Source organism: Xenopus laevis, chromosome 2L, assembly GCF_017654675.1.
Source record: "Xenopus laevis strain J_2021 chromosome 2L, Xenopus_laevis_v10.1, whole genome shotgun sequence".
Lineage (NCBI taxonomy): Eukaryota > Metazoa > Chordata > Amphibia > Anura > Pipidae > Xenopus > Xenopus laevis.
In genome coordinates this window covers 157,928,653-157,948,496 of record NC_054373.1, presented here as the reverse complement: position 1 = coordinate 157,948,496, position 19,844 = coordinate 157,928,653, and the positions used below count along the sequence as shown (strand labels likewise).

General features: G+C 38.0%; 1 long non-coding RNA gene across 1 annotated transcript in view; it reads left to right on the top strand.

The window, feature by feature from the left end:
- The first annotated feature begins 952 nt into the window (after window positions 1-952).
- The window catches only part of LOC108708672, a 27,077-nt gene continuing 8,185 nt past the window's right edge, over window positions 953-19,844 (top strand). Inside the window, exons 1-2 of the long non-coding RNA XR_001934511.2 lie at window positions 953-2,162; window positions 7,245-7,332. This is a non-coding gene — a long non-coding RNA (uncharacterized LOC108708672). The remainder of the gene's footprint in view (window positions 2,163-7,244; window positions 7,333-19,844) is intronic.

Sequence of the window (19,844 nt, the reverse complement as noted above, 5' to 3'; positions counted from 1 at the left end):
TTTTGTAGCCGCGAGCCACATTCAAATGAAAAGAAAGTTGGAGAGCAACACAAGCATGCATAACCTTCCTGAGTGGTGCAAAATATGGGCTGTGATTGGCTATTAGTAGCCCCTATGTGGACTGGCAGACTACATCATCCTCTGTTTGGCTGGAAAAATAGTTTTTATGAAGCTAAATCTTGCCTTCAAGCAAGGAATTAAAAAAAATAGCACTTGCTTTGAGGCCACTGGGAGCAACAGCCAAGATTTTGGTGAGCAACATGTTGCTCCTGAGCTACTGGTTGGGGATCACTGGTCTAGATGGTCATTTTGTATCCTGGTCAGGGTTGCCAGGTTGGCGGGGTTCCAGGCAAATTGGGCTATTAATTTAAAGCCCAGGTGTGTTTTGAAAGTACAAACTAGCCAAGGTATGGATTTGGGCTACTTTTTTTTTTTGCCCTAATGTGCCAAGCCTGTGTCTCCCAATGCATGTTGGGTAATGTAGTTTTTGTTTAACAATTTGCAGACTGACAAGTTTAAGGTAAGACTACAATACCCAGCATGCAATGGGACTGACTTGTGTAGAAGTCAGTAGTTACCAGATTATAGGCTCTGCACCCCAGTCTCCCATCACTCTTAAGCATTATCGTGTTTTCTGGTGACTTTTTTCAATTTCAGACAATTTTGGGACAAAAGTCTGCCTGCCACCAAAATGTCTAGAGGTTGACCTGTTTTACCACTATTTAATTTGTATATGTATTAGGGCCTTATGGGGCCCTATACCTCCTGGGCCCCTCTGTAGTTACACTCCTAGTGACGGGCGAATCTGCCCCACCTCATGGAAAAATTAGCAAATCAGTGAAAATTTGAAAAAGGCGTATTTTCTCACATATTTATTTATTTTTTCACAGCACATGTGCTATTTTTGGGCTACTTTTGGAAGTGCCTCTTGGCTAGTTTTGGGCTGACTTTGTAGCTGATTTTGGCTAGTTTTGAAAATTAGACCTGGCAACCTTGATCGTGGTATAAAAAGCTTGGCCTGGGTGCAGGCACACAATTTTTTTTGGGGCGAAATGTGGTTTGTGTTCCTGCGCCCAGGCCAACACAGTGGCTCCAGATGTAGATGCAGAAAAGCAGTGACTGGACAGTGTAGGGGCGAATTCTGGGCCTGTGTTTGGGCAGACTGAGAGCCCAGTGTGGCAGTAGCCTTGTACATAGAGCTCAGACTGCATTACTGTTCTTTGAGATACTATAAACAAAATCGTGTTGTATTTATACTGTGTTTTGGGGTTGTTATTATTATACATGAGAGAAACACTGTATATTGTTGTGTGTTCAGGGGGGTAGTAAACACGGACTTGGCAGTGTATTTATCCTCCATCTGCTCTAGGCGCCATTATAAGTGAATTAGGTGCCACGGGGGTCACGTGTGCGCTGGGGTGGACTATATAAACTTGCCGCTGCGCTTATCCTGACGCATTTTGTGGAGTATTGTATTTGTACATGAAACTGGCGCTGGCCTGCGCCGGACGAATAAGTGCATCAGATGTTGGACAGCAAGTTGTGAGGAGCAAACACACACACACTGTACCCACAAACTCTTCATATAGTTCTGTTTATTATTAGCTATTTCAATCGTTTCGCTGTGGTATTCGTGCGATTTTATGTCGCACCTCTGTGAGAGGCCCAGCTTTCTCCTGTGCGCACGATTACTTCAGAAGATGCGCTGAGTTTATTTTATTTATCCTTCTGTGTGCAGAAGTGTGCAGAAGGGAACATAAGCACAGGGGTACACTTGCCATGGTGCTGCAAAGCTGGGGTACTGGGCTACACAGTTACTCGGCTAGCGAGTGAGAGGGGGTGTGGCTCAGTGGGCGGTTGAAGGCGTGGTTTCCTTGACAGCCGGAGCTTATCCCGGCATGCCCTGGGGCTGGCGGGGTTGGTTCTAACGAATTTGAATGAGGAGCTCTGCGCTTTCGGCGCCATTTTCGAGTCATGACTCGACCGTACAATTTGGCAGGGAGCTGAGGCGGGTATGAGTGGGACTATAGACGGTGAGGCTGGGATGTCTGTGTCTCCCGAGAGGGTGGGGGACGAGGGGAGTGGTGAGGAGCGGGGAGTGGAAGGTGAGAACCTCAAAAAACAACGCACAGTGATCGCTGTCAGCGGAGCAGCACAAGCAGGTAAGGAAGGGAAAGAACTGCGCAAGTTGTGCGGATTAGTCAGAAAGCTTGTGTCTGTGTAAGGGGCGGTGGAGGGAGGCTTTGTATCTGCTCCGTGCACTTGAGGGGGTGGGAGTGACGCGTTGGGCATCCTACACCTGCCGAGGAGTGCAGGAAAAATCGGGAAAAAATATTAAAAAATCAGGGGAAGCCCCCCGAGTGGTTATTGGGGTGTTGGCGGGGTCCCCGGGTTCCTATTTTTTGAATTTGTCAGTTTGAGCGGGACCGGGGGATGTGGGAGTTGGATGGTGGGTGGGATCTGTCATTAACATCCAAGAGAGGAGGGGAGAAGGGGGCTACTGTCACCTTCAGGAACCAACGGGAGACCGCGGAGAGGAGGGGATACCCCCCTGTGGAACATAATGGAACGTCCAGGTCTGGATTTTTATTCTACGTTATCTGACGGATTCATCGCGCTTTTTTGCGCCTTCAAGTCTGTCACCTGCGCCACGAAGGACCCGTCCAGCTGCGAAGCCTATTGACATGTAAGGTCTCCTTTCCCTGTCACACACCCACCCCTCTTCTGCTTAACGGGCTGTCACCCCCCCCCCCCCCATATCGCTCAGTGGTATGGTCCCCTTTAGAACCTCTAAACAAGCTATTGTGCCTTCTCCTCCTTAAACTTCCAATGAGTTCATCCATTCGAACGTCTATTAACAGCGTGCGTGACTCTGGATACGCACATCTCTGTTTCCTAGAACTACACAATACACAAAGGCCATGAATATCTTCTAAATGACATCCTTATAAACGGTGAGTAGTGATGTCATCGGTTATCAAGTGATGTCATTTCTGTCACACGACTCACTGAAACTTTTATTATAATTCTAATAAATACAGTAACCCTGTAGCAAAATAGAGGATATTGGAATTCACATTGGAGTTCCATGTCCTGTATAAAAACAGGAGGCCAAATGGTCATGAAACTCCTGGGTAACTTATAATATCCTTATAATTTGCAAGAGGGACTACTTTATTCTCTATATAAATATATATATATATATATATATATATACGTGTCTCAGCACCGAAGCTGCAGTCTCCTGCCTCTCAGCTGTGTATAATATATAGATCCGTGTATATAATCTCATTCCTCCTCTTATCTTACATGATCTGGGTGATTGTTTGCTCTTCTGCACATTAGTGCTATATTTATGATGCAGGCCATCTTGTTTTATACATACGATTTTTTTATTCTAGTCTGGAATGGACATGTTTTGTATTAAGTCATCTGCTTCAATATTATGTGGTTCCCCCTCCCACTTCTGCTTGAATTAAAATAAACGTACATTTCCTATGTATAAACGTTAGCACTTGTTTTGCACTATTTTCTATAAATTTGCTATAAAAAGTTTCTTTTTTTTTGTGTGTGGGGGGGTTAATGGGACTGCTTTAGCAGATAATGTTATAACTTATTATACACTGGTTATGTACATGGCAACTGTTTTGATCATTTAGCTGTAATCCTGTTTTTTTTTTTTTTTTTTTTAACAATAAAAAAATTCACCTTTTTATAAGATTTTCTTCCAAAGACCACGAGCCATGGCTCACAGGTTGAATGTTGCATTATGTACAGTTGCTTGTCTATGGATACAGTAGAACCCCCATTTTAAATTTTTCAGGGGACCAGAAAAAAATGTTGTAAAATCCAGGAAAATTTAAAATCAGAGAGATGTGTTATTGAGGTTTCACTGTAATACTTATAATTTATAGGTGGGACCACAAAACAACAATGTAAAATGAGGGAAAACTTAAAATCAGGGGATGTCAAATTGAGGTTCCTTTGTAATACTTTTGTTTTGTGACCCAAATGAAGCTGTCTGTGTTCTTCTCAGACATGTAGCCTTCCTCGTAAATGATGATTTTTTTATTTATTTTTTTAGCAAAGGTTGTGTTAAATCTTTAGCTTTACACTACGTAAGAGCTAAGGACACTTTTCATAAAGTTTGAATTTAACATTGCAGAAAAACTTTCACCCCCCTTTTGGTCATAGAATTGTCAGCTTTTAATGGTTTGGAGGTGTAAAATGGCCAAACTTGCCTTTAAAGAGAGATTTTTTTTTGAAAATCTCTTTTGCTGGGACACTACTGGTTCAGACTGCAGAAACCGTTGTAGTGTTCGTTTTCCTGCATGATGTACGTGGAGTCAGCTTGTGCCTTTTGGCTCATGTAATGTGCTCTGATCATCCGGCTACAGGTTTCTTTTATGACTTCATTTTTTTTGTACTTTTTTTTTGGCGTCAGTGGTTGTGAATGCACATTGTACCATGCTGTATGTTATGAACATATAAAATATATATTGTGTGTTTAGAAATAATTTCATCTGTGACTGTTTTGTACAGCAGAAGGGTTATTTGGCTGGTAGTTGAGCTTGTTCATAAATCGGTGCAGGTGCACTGACTATTGAATGTACCTTTCAGATTGTCCCACCTCTGCATGTGGATTCCAGTATGTGATCATGTTGGTTATTGTAGGACACACGCTAGATAGAACTTTTGAACCTCACTAAACTTGTTCTATGTGGCACGGTGCTGACTGCTGCGAGGAGCCTGTTGTGTGTTTTGATGGGTGTGGTTAAGCTTAGATCTTCTCATCGGCTCGGCGGTTGCCACTGTGTAAAAAAAAAAAACCTTTTTATTTAGCACAAATATTGATGGGAATACCTTCGCTCTCCAAGCACCTTTCGGTAACGGAAAAACCAGTGCCACGTTAATATTATAAATTGTAACACCGCCCTCCCTCCGACCTGTACGTGTGCCCTGCAAATCCTATAGCAAAGAATAAGACTGGTCCGTTTCACTTGTGATCCATCTGCTCGCTGCCAAGTTCAAGTTGTGATTTTTTTTTTTTGCGTGTGTCCTGAAAGAGCAAGCTGGAGGAAATGGATGGAGCTGCAGAATACCTAGATCATATGTTGTATACAAAATGAAACCATGTATGGTGTTCCAAATTAATCACCAGTCTTCTCTATTAGTACTACTTAGATTGCACAATTGTTTTGTATGCGCATGAGAATATTTAATATAACAATACTACATAACAAAGTACATTTTGTAGCACGGGTATGGGACCCATTATCCAGAATGCTTGGGACCTGGGGTTTTCTGAATAACTGATCTTTCCGTAATTTGGATCTTCATACCTTAAATCTACTAGAAAATCATTTAAACATTAAATAAATCCAATAGACTGATTTTGCCTCCAATAAGGATTAATTATATCTTAGTTTGGATCAAGAACAAGGTACTGCTTTATTATTACAGAGAAAAAGGAAATCATTTCTAAAAATGTGGATTATTTGGATAAAATGGAGTCTATGGGAGGCAACCTTTCCATAATTCGGAGCTTTCAGTATTACGGGTTTCCGGATAACAGATCCCATACCTAGATCAAGATTTTGCGTCAGAGTACTCTGAATTTGTCAGCATATGACATCATTAGCCATTAATGCATTAAAAAAAATTTTTTTTTTAAACACTTGGAAGTATGATTTCTATTTCCTCGTATTGTTGATATTAATCAGTGCTAAGTGATGCTGCTGCAGTAGTAAATCACATGGTAATTGTGCTAAATGCATGATGTTTTAATCCGTATGTCCAGTTAATTTGACGCTTATAGTATTTTTTTTGTTTGACTTTGGAACTGGTCAGTTGTATAAAGGCTTAAGATCTTCTTCAGTGTTATTTTATGTGATTTAACCCATTTGATGCCAGTGAGGCCTATAATGCATTGTCATAAAATTCTGTAGCACCTTTTCTTGTTTGCACAACTGACCTTGTTTAAAGGTGGAAGGGCAGCCATAAGAATGATTTGGGCCTGTATGAAATACTATGCATGTATGCATCTTGGGGTTTTTTTTTCTTTAACAGTATACCAGAGGTCATTGTGGTTAATATTTATTTAACCAGCTGGCTAGTTTAACTTAAAATGAATGTCCATGGCTGGATTTTCCATCTGCCCATTTTGATATAAGCTCCTTCTCTGTAGTGGTGAACAATTGGGGGAAAAATGCGAATTCAAGTGGTTTACTTTTCTTATGATGTAGTGGTGATTTTCTGAGAAAAATTGCAGTTTTTCATTTTTTATTATTTGTGGTTTGAGTTATTTAGCATTATATTCAGCAGCTCTCCCGTTTACAGTTTCATCAGTCTGGTTGCTAGGGTGCAAAGTATCATAGCAACCATGCACTGATTTGAATAGGAGACTGTCCTATGAATAAGAGCGGGCCTGAATAGAAATGACAAATACAAATGTACATTACAGAGCATTTGTTTTTTAGATGGGGTCAGTGACCCCCATTTGAAAACTAGAAAGAGTTAGTAGAAGAAGGCAAATAATTAAACTATATTGAAAAGTTGATTAGAATGGGCCTTTCTATAACATGCTAAAAGAGCACCCCTTTAACATTTGTTTGTAATACTTATTTGTAATTTGTTACTAATAATTTTGAAAAATATACATTTTTTGTTTTTCTCTGTGCACACATACGATAGTTTCATAAATATACTTTTTCAGATGTGTTCATTTTTAACTTTTTAAAGATTGACATTTTATATTTTTCCATTTTTGACTGGAAGAGAAATTAGGTAAATTTGTAAAATGTAATTTATATAATGGGAGGGGTGCTTATAATATGACATCCCAGGTGTTTCCAATCAAATGTGTTCGTGTAGGAGGAAAAAAGTTACTTTTTGAAAAGTCCAGCGCATCAAGACAAAATGAGAGGTCAGCATGATGACCTACACCCATGTTCATGGATCAGCCCTGAATCCAGGTCTCGGAAGTCTGCCCAGTGTCTTCATGCTATAATACATGGCACTTTTATTACAGGCTTTGACCTTTAAATATATAAAGCAGGTTTTGGTGATGGAGGGGGGTGGGGTCAAAGCTTACTGTTGTGGTTAAAGGGCTTAAGCTGTGCACTTCATAAAGCTCAGGCTAACACAGAGCATGGGTGTGTATCCATTATGCTTATCTGTCTTGTAAACTTGTGTTTAAAATTATTGTGTATTTTAGTTATTTACTCGTGTCCCCTAAATTTCAGATATCTTGGGCGTCCACAACAACTGAAACTGTTAAAGGCTATTGTCTCGGGGCTTCAGAAAGCAATTCCTGACAAGCTGAATTAACCTGTAAGTTCCAGTGTCCTGTTTAATTTTTTGTAATATTATTGTGTGTGTGTGTGTGTTTTAGATGCTGCATCTATAATAGTGTGTGTGTGTTTTAGATGCTGCATCTGTAATATTAGTGTGTGTGTTTTAGATGCTGCATCTGTAATATTGTGTGTTTTAGATGCTGCATCTGTAATATTGTGTGTTTTAGATGCTGCATCTATAAAAGTGTGTTGTAGATGCTACATCTAAAATACAGTTAAACCCCTAATAAACGGGTCGTTAAGCTGCTGAAATGTTGCTTTAACCCTTTGGAGATATATATATAGAGATTATGGAGATTATATGGAGATTATATATATATATATATATATATATATATATATATATATATATATATATATATATATATATATATATATATATATATATATATATATATATATATATATATATATATATATATATATATATATATATATATATATATATATGTCCCATAGGTGACGGCACTCCAAAAGTAATCAGGATACACAGGTCATCTAGTTATAATTATATATATATATATATATATAATATATATATATATATATATATATATATATATATATATATATATATATATATATATATATATATATATATATATATATATATATATATAGGATCTAAGCTCTTTTCTTGACTGTTTAAGAGAAATATTGGCATAAATACATCTGTGGGCACAATTCATAAGACCCAGTCAAAATTCTGACAGAAATGCCTGTACTTTGGACAGTGGCTTTTATTTTAACCCCTTTCCCTACAATGCCTATTGCATCTAGAATAAACTTGACTGTTATTTGCTAAACATCACCTATCCCATTTCCGTTACATGGTGTGCAAGCTGATACTCTCCAATCTAAGCTATGTAGCAGATTTCCCAGAGCAGTCTGATTTTCTTCCTTTACTGTTTATTTACACATATAAAGTGGTTAATGTTTCTGTTTCAGAATATTTAGCTTTTTGAGGGTATTTAGCTGCAATAGGTTGCAGCCATACTGTGAAAGAGACTTTAGATTGTAAGCTCTAATAAACAGACCATGCCTTGTGTATTGGTCAGGATTTGCATGTAAATTATATATGAAATATACATTCTTCCATTGTACATGGCCCTGGAATATGCTGCCGCTTTTTAAAATGTTATGTTTTTTGGGGTTTTTTAAACCATGTTTCCAGTGACCGTTTAATTTGATGTTCTCTTTCTAGAAATGTTCTCTAATTCACATTAGGATTATAGTCTATTCAGGGAGCTTTTTCTGCATGAGTGTGAGCTTTAGTTGCAATGTGAGTATACATTTGTTTTACTAGTTTATAAGCGGTATCTAAAATATCTCTTTAATTCCATGTTATAGTGATATGTCATAGGGCGTGTAAGTTTATTTTGCATAATTTTCTTTCTTTAAAATTAACCAACAGTTAATGTTTTTGTGGATAGCCGCAGAGAAGCAGAAGTGGGTGTATTTCTATTACCAATCTCCTTGCTGATATGCAGAAAGTGCACTGTTGGAGATGGCTATGGTTTGAGAACCTCTGTTAAAGGTTTACCTTTAAAGGGATCTTGTCATCAGAAAACATGATTTTTTTTTTTTTAAACGCATAATTCTACACTGAAATCCATTTCTCAAAAGAGCAAACAGATTTTTTTTATATTCAATTTTGAAATTTGACATGGGGGCTAGACATATTGAGTGTTGTTCTTGTATCTACCAGGCAGCTGTTATCTTGTGTTAGGGAGCTGTTATCTGGTTACCTTCCCATTGTTCTTTTGTTTGGCTGCTGGGGGGAGGGAGAGATATCACTCAAACTTGCAGTACAGCAGTAAAGAGTGATTGAAGTTTATGATATGACTTGGGGCAGCTGGGAAATTGACAATATGTCTAGCCCCATGTCAGATTTCAAAATTGAATATAAAAAAATCTGTTTGCTCTTTTGAGAAATGGATTTCAGTGCAGAATTCTGCTGGAGCAGCTCTATTAACTGATTCATTTTGAATTTTTTTTTCCTATGACAGTATCCCTTTAACTTAACTTTTAGTATGGTTTATAAAATAGCAAATTCTAAGCAACTTTTCAATTGGTCTTCATTATTTATTTTTTATAGTTTTTTTAAAATTATTTTTCATTGGACTCTTTCCAGTTTTCAAAAGGGGCATCACTGACCCCATCTAAAACTTATGCGCTGTAAGGCTACACATTTATTGTCATTGATACTTTTTATTACTCCTCTTTCTATTCAGGTTCTCTTATTCAAATAAAACATGGTTGCTAGGGGAATATGGACCCTAGCAACCTGACATTGCAAACTGGAGAGCAGCTAAATAACTCCAAAACCACAAGTAATAAAAAATGAAAACCAATTGCAAATTGTCTCAGAATATCACTCTACATCATACTTAAAGCTAATGCAAAGCTGAAATATTCCTTTAAAGGGTTGTGTGAGTAGAGGCATGCAAGCCAGATGTGGCTACTTGTATGCCCCCCAGGATTGGCCAAGGGTTCTGTACATGTTTCTTTATGATCTCAATTTATTAAAAGAATAGTACTTTTTTTTTTTTTTTTTTTTTTTTTTTGGGGTAGGGGGTTATTGTTAGAAAAGTTAGTTTCACGAAAGGCCTCTGAATCACTCACTTTTTTCTTTTTGAATGTCCTAGAGGGCAATAATGCCTTTTAAATGGACTGGCAAAGCTCAAAATTAAATTAGGCTTGATTTTGTTAGCCTATCAATTTGTTGTAGCCCTCAACACCACAAATTTTCCACTGTTGATATCAATGGAAATCCTGTAAACCCCCTGGCACTGGTGATTATTTTTTCCCCTCCCTTTTCACAGAAATTTCAATAAAACAAAGCGACTGTGCCGTAGTTTTATGTCTGATCCTTAGTGACCTCAGTGGCGAGGGTTATCAAGTGATTTTTGGCATTTTTCTTGTTCATTTTGTTCAAGATGATCGTGTCTGTCAGTATATTGGGAATTGCTATTTTTACTGTAAGCCTTAGTGGGCCCAATATCTGGTGTCCACCAGCTTTCTCTTTGTTCAGTTATTACCTTCAGGCACAAAAAATAGTGTTTGGGTTACACAGCAGATAGTGGATAAGGTCCGTAGAACGTAATGGTTATCTGTTATCCACTATTTAGGGTAAGGACACACGGGCAGATTCGGGGAGATTAGTTTCCCCAGCGACAAATCACCTTTTCTTCGGGGGCGACAATCTCCATGAACTGCCTTCCTGCCGGCTATAATATATATAGAAAAATATGAAAAATTGCCAGTGGGATGGCACTCGCAGCACTTTGTTTTCCGAAGTCGCCCAAAGTTGTCTCACAAGGCAACTGGAATTCTTCGAGATTTATAATACCCTAAAGCTGATAAAAATCTGAATAAGCAATGACACCATCTCCTGTCGAGGCCATGTAGAAGTCAATGGCAGATGTCCCTGAAGTTGTTTTTACTTGACATCGTGAACTGGGTTGGCTAATCCGTAAAAGTCGAGTTTTCAGAGCATCAATCGTAAGATACAAATTGACGCTCAATTTTGTCGCAATGTTTTTGTCGCTTCAATTTTTTCAAGAAAGATTATTGATAAGAGTTCAATTTGTGGGAGTTTGGTCAACTTTGTTTTCATAAAAAACTGAGATTAATTCACATTTTAGTAAATAACTCCTAAAACTGTGCCAGCATAGGTATTGCCTTCTGTGACCCTGAAGGAATTCTCTTGGTGACTTGTCACGGTCTATCATACTGTGTGGGAATCTTGCAACTGGGAAATCTAGTACTATAGTTAGTAGTACAGGTATGAGATCTGTTATCCAGAAAGCTCTGAAAAACAGGCAGTCTCCCATAGATGCCATTTTATCCAAATATAATTTTTTTTTTTACATATTTTTTTTTTCTTAAATGATTTCCTTTTTCTCTCTAACAATAAAAGGTACCTTCTTCTTGATCCAAACTAAGATATAATTAATCCTTATTGGAAGCAAAACCAGCCTATTGGGTGTATTTAATGTTTACATGATTTTCTAGTAGACTTAAGGTATGAAGAGCTAAATTATCAGGAAAGCCCCAGGTCCAGAACATCCTGGATATCGGGGGGGGGGGGGGGGCATAACTGTAATAAAAAATTTTTGGTTGGGGATTTGGCTAAATAACATCTATGTAGGGTTTGGATTCTTTCAAATGTAATACAGATCCTAGATGTCATGTGAGCAATAAGCAACTTTCAGCCAAATGCATGGAAATTTATCCTGATTTTATCTAACTTGTTCCCATGTACTATAAGCTGTGCAGTTTTATGGGGCAGAGGTTCAAGGACTGTGGGAGGTAAAGCCGTGTATGGCGAGGCCCACTTTTACATATGAGCCAGTGTTATATCTGAGCTACAGGGTTGGTCTTCTTGAGACTCTTATATTAAGGGACAGATTTAACAAGGGTCAAATCGTAAATTCGAATTTTCGAGTTTCACTATTCAAACGTTTAATTTTTTTAAACATGACCTCCCAGTCGAATTGTGAGTATATTCGAATTAATAGTTAAAATGAATTTGAAATTTGACCTTTGATAAATGGGCCTCCAAATGTGTCATTATTCTTATTAGTGTCTTATTAGTAACCTTGTTAGTGTCGCTTTGGCCTAGACAGATGTTGGAATACAAAAAGGGCACTAAGCTAAAAATCTGAACATTTTCTTCAGAAACAAATCCTGGTGGTTTTCATTACTGTTACTATTCCAGCCATGTGACCTTAAAGCAGAATTCAATCCTTTAAGAAAAAACCCTGTACCCTCCTCCCCGGGGAAATGCCCCATACTTTATACTTACCCATCGGCGCAGATTTAGGCATCGGAGTTCCACGCAGCCATTTTCCCGGGTATTCGGCAAGCTGAGTGGGAGATCGGCATGTTGTTGCATGTGCAGTTGGAGCAATTTGCCAGTTTGCGACAACTCTCAAAAATTGCTGAAGCGCTGGAAGAAGACACGAAGACCCGGAAGATGGCTGTGTGGAATTCCGATGCCAGAATCTGCGCCGAGGGGTAAGTAAAGTATGGGGCATTTCCCTTGGAGGAGGCAGCATGGCTGGGAGGTAGGGGGTACAGTTTTTCTTAAAGAGCTGAATTCTTCATTATAGGAGAAACAAACTTTAAAGTTAAAAAAAATTAAAAAATAAAATAAACCCTACCCTACATAGACCCCCCCCCCCAGCCTAGCTGCCTCCCCCAGGCAAATGTCCCCAAGTGTTTACTTACCCCACCGTGCAGATCCTGTCCAGCGGAGTATACGCCAACCATCTTTTTCTCTTCGGTAATCTTCGGAATGAGACCGGCGGGAGACCAATTGCTGGTCTCATTTCAAAGATTTCCGAAGTGGCTGAAGATGGTGCCCGTGAACTCCGCTGGACAGAATCTGCACAGAGGGGTAAGTAAAGACTTAGGGGCATTTGCACTAACACTTAGCAGGAAGGAGGGGGTCTATGTAGGGTAGGGTTTTTTTTAACTTAGGGTTTAGTTCTGCTTTAAAGGAGAAGGAAACCCCCTGAGCGCAAAACCCCTCCCCTGTGTTGCCCCTCCCTCCCCCCTGGCCTACCTGTCCCCCTGGACTACCTGTCCCCCTGGACAAATGCCCCTAACTTGTTACTCGCACCTCTGCGCAGGTCCTGTCCACGGAGTTCAGTCGCCATCTTCTCCCATGCGCGTCTTCTTCCTGCTTTGACCGGCGTCAACTGGCGCATGCACAGTAGGAACATTTACAGGTACGGATCTACTGCACATGCGCAGAATGTCACAAAGTTTTCCGATTTCACTTTGTGACATTCGGCGCATGCGCAGTAGATCTGTACCTGTAAATGTTCCTACTGTGCATGCGCCAGAAGACGCCGGTCAAAGCAGGAAAAAGACACGCATGGGAGAAGATGGCGACTGTGAACTCCGTGGACAGGACCTGCGCAGAGGGGTGAGTAACAAGTTAGGGGCATTTGCCCAGGGGGGAGGCGGGGCAACACGGGAGGGGTTTTGCGCCCAGGGGGTTTTCCTTCTCCTTTAACAAACGTTTCTGAGTGCACAGTGGGGCGGCACTTCCATACATCAGATTAATGCAATTTCACTTTTATTTATCGGTACCATAATTGCATAATTCTTGAATCATTGGTCCATCGTTGGATGTTGGTCATTTCCATGATTGGACAGATTTGTATCTACCTGTTCACCATGTCGGCCCGTGTGCATGGCTCATAGACAGATGAGCAATTTGAAGATTTACACATTGTGCTGTTCTGTTAGTTTGGCTGTTTGCCCAAATGATAGAAGTGCTGCCATACTGTGTGCAGACCCTTGTACCGTCTTCATCCATTTGGCCCATGTATGACCACATTTAGGGGGTTATTTATCAAAATCTAAAAATATTTTTGAAAACTACCAAAATCACAGGTTTTTTTTCTGATTATTTATTCAATAAATTTTTCCGAAAATTTCCTGTGCGGAGGAAAAACTCAAATCGTAGGAATATTTTGTATTTTTGCCCAAAAACATGAAATCTTCGGATTACTTCACGAAACCCAGAGCAGATGAAATCTTCGTGACTTGCCCCCCCCCCCTCATTGACTTCTACATGAACTCGGCAGTCCTGAGTTGGAGTACTTTTTATTCTGAATTTTAACACCCTCGGGGTTAAAAAAAAATATATATATATTGTTTTTTTTCCCCACTTAAAATTCAGATTTAATAGTAAACCATTTTTGGCTTCGTCTTAAATACCCAATTTGAGCTTTGGCCTGTGTGCTGCAACATGAAATAGCCCAGGCTAGAAAAAACCTGTAGCAAGCCAGAGTATTCTAATGCTCGTTCTTCTTTTTTATTTTTTTTTTATTTATTTTTTTAAAATCTCCTAAGGGTATCTCTAGGGTTTTTAGGGTTAATTAATAAGATAACATTTGCAATAGGTATTGAGCATTTAAAGGACCAGTAACATAAATTTAAAAAAAATAAATAAATAAAAAAACATTGTTCGTATAGAACAGAAAAAAAAACACAAGGACAAATTCAACTTTTAAATCGCTAAGTCTTTATTAAGAAATAACTTACCGAATCTCTGCTTGTGCTCCTCTTTGGAAAAGGCGATCCATCGCGTGGTGCTTAGTTTTTCCTCCCTGCCTTCCTTATAAGAGATGGCCAAGAGGAGAAATCGAGCGCCGCATGATGGATCGTCGCCTTTTCTGAAGAGGAGAGGAGCGAAGTTTCGGTAAGTTATTTCTTAATAAAGACTTACGGTAATAAAAGTTTAATTTGTCCTTGTGTTTTCTTTCGTTCTATACTAACGAATTTTTAATTTAAAAAAAATGTACTGATCCTTTAAGGGTTATTATTATTATTATTATTAACATTTATTTATATAGTGCCAGCATATTTCACAGCTCTGTTGTGATGGCAACTTTCATTCTCTCAGCTATAGTACACTAACCACAACCTAAAATAGATGAGGGGGATGTACAGGTGTTGTATCCCTCATCATCAAGACACCTGTTATCCAGAAGGCTTCGAATTATGGAAGGCCATCTCCTTTAACAAATAAATTCTAGTTTTTAACTAAGCTGCATGAATCTATATGGGTGTCAAAACATCCCTATTGAGTTTAACGTTTAACTGACTTTTAGCAGCCTTAAGTTATGGTGATCCAAATTACATAACGGTCCCAAACATTCTGGATAATAGATCCTATGCCTGTAATAGTAAGGATGTCCCAAGCATGCTGAGCAATATCTATTACAGAGAGTCTGCAGCAGCCTTTGCTTTCACTGCTGAGGATTTTTATGGGGAATTAGAATTATTGCACATTACATTGAGAGCAATTATTTATTACTGATGTGCCTTACATCGTAGGGGCAATTTGACACATGCAGGGTGTTTAAACACCCACAGAAAAGCTGTACAATAGCCCAAAACTGCTGTTCATTTCATCGTTTTGTTGCTTTTTTTTTTTTTATTTTTCTGCAGTGGGTGGATTTTATGTAAGTGTGCTGTTTAGTGTCACTGCACATTACTATAATTTTAATACTCACTTGGCACAAAATAAACCTTATAAAAAAAAATATATATATAAACTATTATTTATAAAGTTTTGAACGTAGATTGCTCCTTATAATTGGGATGAGTCAATTAGAATGTGCTGAAATTAAGTTGCATTGCAATGCAAACACAATATTATTCTGTTAAACTGTTTTTTTATTCCTGCATAAAAAATTCACATTTTCAGTAATTTGTTTATATCCTGCCACTGATTGTTGGAGGACTTAGTTAAGGGAATGTTTTTTTTTTTTTTTCCTTCTGACTTGCACTGAATGTGATATATATAGATATACATAGATAGCTATATATATATATATATATATATATATATATATATATATATACATACACATTTTTAAATAAATATCATTCAATAATACACTGCTTGTGATAAGCATGTTTTATTTATTTATCTTTTTAAATTGTGCTCCATTTATTTGAGCCAATGCTTTATTCGTTCTTACATTTACAGACACTGTACTGTATTCAAATGTGCATCCATCCACATTCATAAATACCTTCGTGTAAGAATTCAATTGCCTGCACAAGGCAAAAAAAAAAAAAAATCTCACAAATATAAACTACCTGTTATTTTATGTTCTTGTTTTTTAAAGTTGCACTACCCCAAAATTCCATCTACATCTACAGGCAATTACACACATGCCCCATTAATTCTGTTTTGGAAAAATAGCCACTGTTGTATATTATACATTTGTATCTGAACATCTAAAATATACATTTGTTGTATAAAAAAATTACATTCCAATTTACATTAAGGGGCAGATTTATCAAGGGTGGAAGTGAAACTTCAGAGTAAAAAAAAAAATCGAATTTCAAGCTATTTTTGTGTACTTAGAATCAAATTCAATTTGAAAAAAATTCTAATTTTTTAAATTTATCATGTACTGTCTCTTTAAAAATGTGACCGACCATTCACCATCTAAAACCTGCCGAATTGCTGTTTTAGCCTACGGGGGACCTCCTAGAACCTATTTGGAATCAATTGGTGGACTTTGAAAATTCGAAGTTTAAAAAAAAAAAAAAAAAAACATTGAACACCATGTTACTTCGATTTGAATGAATACGGCCTATTGACCCGCAGAAAAAAATTTCTTTTGGTCTTTTTTTTATTCGAATATCGAAGTTATGGGGGGGGGGACTCCCATTACTTAGAAATTCGACCCTTGAAAAATCTGCCCCTAAGGGTTACAATAAATTTTCTGACCTGCCATTTGTGTTTATTGAAGTGTATAGCATTGCTGCGCAAGTAGAAAAGGTTTATACATTTAAAAATGTAGAATGTAGATATATTTATCACCAAGCCCCAAATTTCCTAGGAAGTGTAAAACTTAACTGCTCAGTTGCTGGTGACTGTTGGAAGTCTGTTTTCCATGCTATCCCTTTATTATAACAGAGCAACGAAGGGGTTAAAATTGATAGTTGGCTGACAAATAATGTAAATAAAGGATTACCGTGCCATCCTTCTAATTTGGTTTCTTGGCTCCTCCACTGTCCTTTTGTCAAAGTACAATTGACTTGTTTATAGAACTGTAAGCACAATTCCATGTATAAAGCAAGCTTTACATTACAGACAGGCATTTACTCTGAATTGAATTAAGTTTTTACCTGTAATGGTTAACATCATTTTGCTGCAATATCAACACAAGTACCTGCATCAGTTTCTAGTGGAGACTAACCACACCCAGGCTGAATACAGGGTTAAATATTGCCACTTGCAGTAAGATGGCCCAGTTAGTTAGAATACTATTAAATATTCCCTGAGAGCTCGTTTAGCAGGGGAAAGGTTTGGGTGCTGGGAATCTTGCCCTATTTTTACCATTTAGTTGCTTTTTCGACTGACCATAAACAAATACCCATGATGTTTCTGCGTTGTATCATTGCATGGTAAGGCCGGTTTATTGCACTGTAGAACACATTCAATAAAAACGTTACTTGCTTTCCTACTAAAGTTGCTACTCTTACGAAGCAAAATATTAGAAGTGCCTACTATTTCAGCTTTAGTTGCTCCTTAACCCCTTTGCAACCACTGTAGTAGTAAAGCAAAAGTCCGCACCAAGGGGTTTGCAGTGTGAAAAAAACGAATTATATTGTTGCATAGTATGTATAACCATCTGTTATATGACCTGTTATCCAGAATGCTCGGGATCTGAGGCTTTCCAGATAATGGATCTTTCCGTAATTTGGATCTTTATAACTTAAAGGAGTTGTTCACCTTTTGAGTAAACTTTTAGTATGATGTAGAGAGCGATATTCTGAGACAATTTGCAATTGTTTTTTATTATTTGTGGTTTTTGAGTTATTTAGCTTTTTATTCAGCAGCTCTCCAGTTTGCAGTCTCGGCAATCTGGTTGCTAGGGTCCACATTACCCTAGCAACCAAGTGTTGGTTTGAATAAGAAGACTGAGATATTAACAGGAGAGGAACTGAATAGAAAGATGAGGTAATAAAAAAAAAAAGTAGCAATAACCATAAATGTGTAGCTTTACAGAACATTTGTTTTTAGAGTGGGTCAGTGACCCCCCCCCCCCCCCATTTGCAAGCTGGAAAGAGTCAGAAGAAGTAGGCAAATAATTAAAACTATAAAAAAGAAAAAAAATCAAGGCCAGTTATAAAGTTGCTTAGAATTAGACATTCTATAACATACTAAAAGTTAACTTAAAGGTGAACCACCCCTTTAACTTTTAGTATGATGTAGAGTGATTATTCTGAGCCAATTTGCAATTGGTTTTCATTTATTTGTGGTTTTGAGTTATTTAGCTTTTAATTCAGCAGCATTCCAGTTTGCAATGTCTGCAATCTGGTTGCTAGGGTCCAAATTACCCTAGCAACCATGCATTGATTTCAGTGAGAATATGGAATATTAATAGGGGATGGTCAGAACAGAAGATAGTAAAAAGTAACAATAACTTTGTTGCTTTACCGAGCATTTGTTTTTAGATGGGGTCAGTGACCACCTTTTGAATTCTAGAAAGAGTCAGGAGGAGGCAAGTAATTCATAAACTTTAAAAAAAAAAAACAATGAAGACCAATTGAGAAGTTGCTTAGAATTGGCCGTTTTATAACATACTAAAAGTTAACCTGAAGGTGAACCACCCCTTTAAAATATATTTATAAGGATTAATTATATCTTAGTTTGGATCAAGTACAATATACTGTTTTATTATTAAAGAGGAATTTTTTTTTTTTTTTTTTTAATTTTTTGGACAAAACAGTCTATGGGAGACTGCCTTTCTGGATACCTGGTTTCCAGATAACGGATCCCATACCTGTATATATAAAATTTAATTTTAAAAGTTCAGAAATAAATTAATATAAATTTTTAATTTTATTTTTTAGAGGTAGATGTCTTGGGATCATACACATTACAGACCTCCATGCTCACTTTAGCTGCTGCAGAGGTTACGTTGCTGTCTGCTTGTATCGGGGGTGCAGCATCAACCCAAATTGGAAGCCAATGAATCGGGCATAGGAATTTAGGAGACAAGCAGTGCTGTTTGTAGAGATGAGGGTTTCCCTAAGACTTATATATGGGGTTGTTCACCTTTGAGATAACTTAGTATGATGTACGGAGTGATATTCTGAGAATTTGCAAATGGTTTTCATTTTTTTTTTTTTTATTTGTGGGTTTTGAGTTTAGTTTTTAATCAGCAGCTCTCCAGTTTGCAGTGTCAGCCATCTGGTTGCTTGGGTCCAAATTACCCTAGCAACCATGCATTGATTTGAATGAGAAGATGAAATATAAATGGGGGAGGGTCGAAACAGAAAGAGAAGTAATAAAAAGTGGCAATAACAATAAATGCGTAGCTTTAGAGAGGATTTGTTATTAGGGTCAGTGACCCCCTTTTTGAAAGCTAGAAAGAGTCAGGAGAAGAAGGCAAATAATTCATAAACTATAAATAATGAAGACGAATTGAAAAGTTGCTTAGAATTGGCCATTCTATCACGTACTAAAAGTTAACCTGAAGGTGAACCACCCCTTTAAAGGAGAAACAAACCCATACTAGAAAAAACCCAACCTCCCTCCTTCCCCACAGCCTAACTGCCCCCCTGGGCAAATGCCCCTAATTTTTTACTTACCCCTCCGTGCAGATCTGGCCTTAGGAGTTCACAGGCGCCATCTTTTTTTATTTTTTTTGTTCTCCTTCGGAATCTGAGCGGAGTTTTGGTGCATGCACAGTTGGGAGTAAATTTCCTGTCCCGAACAACTGCGCATGCACCGAAAGTCGCAAAAAAAGAAGATGGCGTCTGTGAACTCCCTAGGCCAGATCTGCACAGAGGGGTAAGTAAAAAATTAGGGGCATTTGCCTGGGGGGCAGTTACGCTGTGGGAAAGGAGGGAGGTTGGTTTACGCAGGGTAGGGGTTTTTCTAGTACGGGTTTGTTTGTCCTTTAAAACAGGTCTCTGTCTTTTTAAGTGGCATGG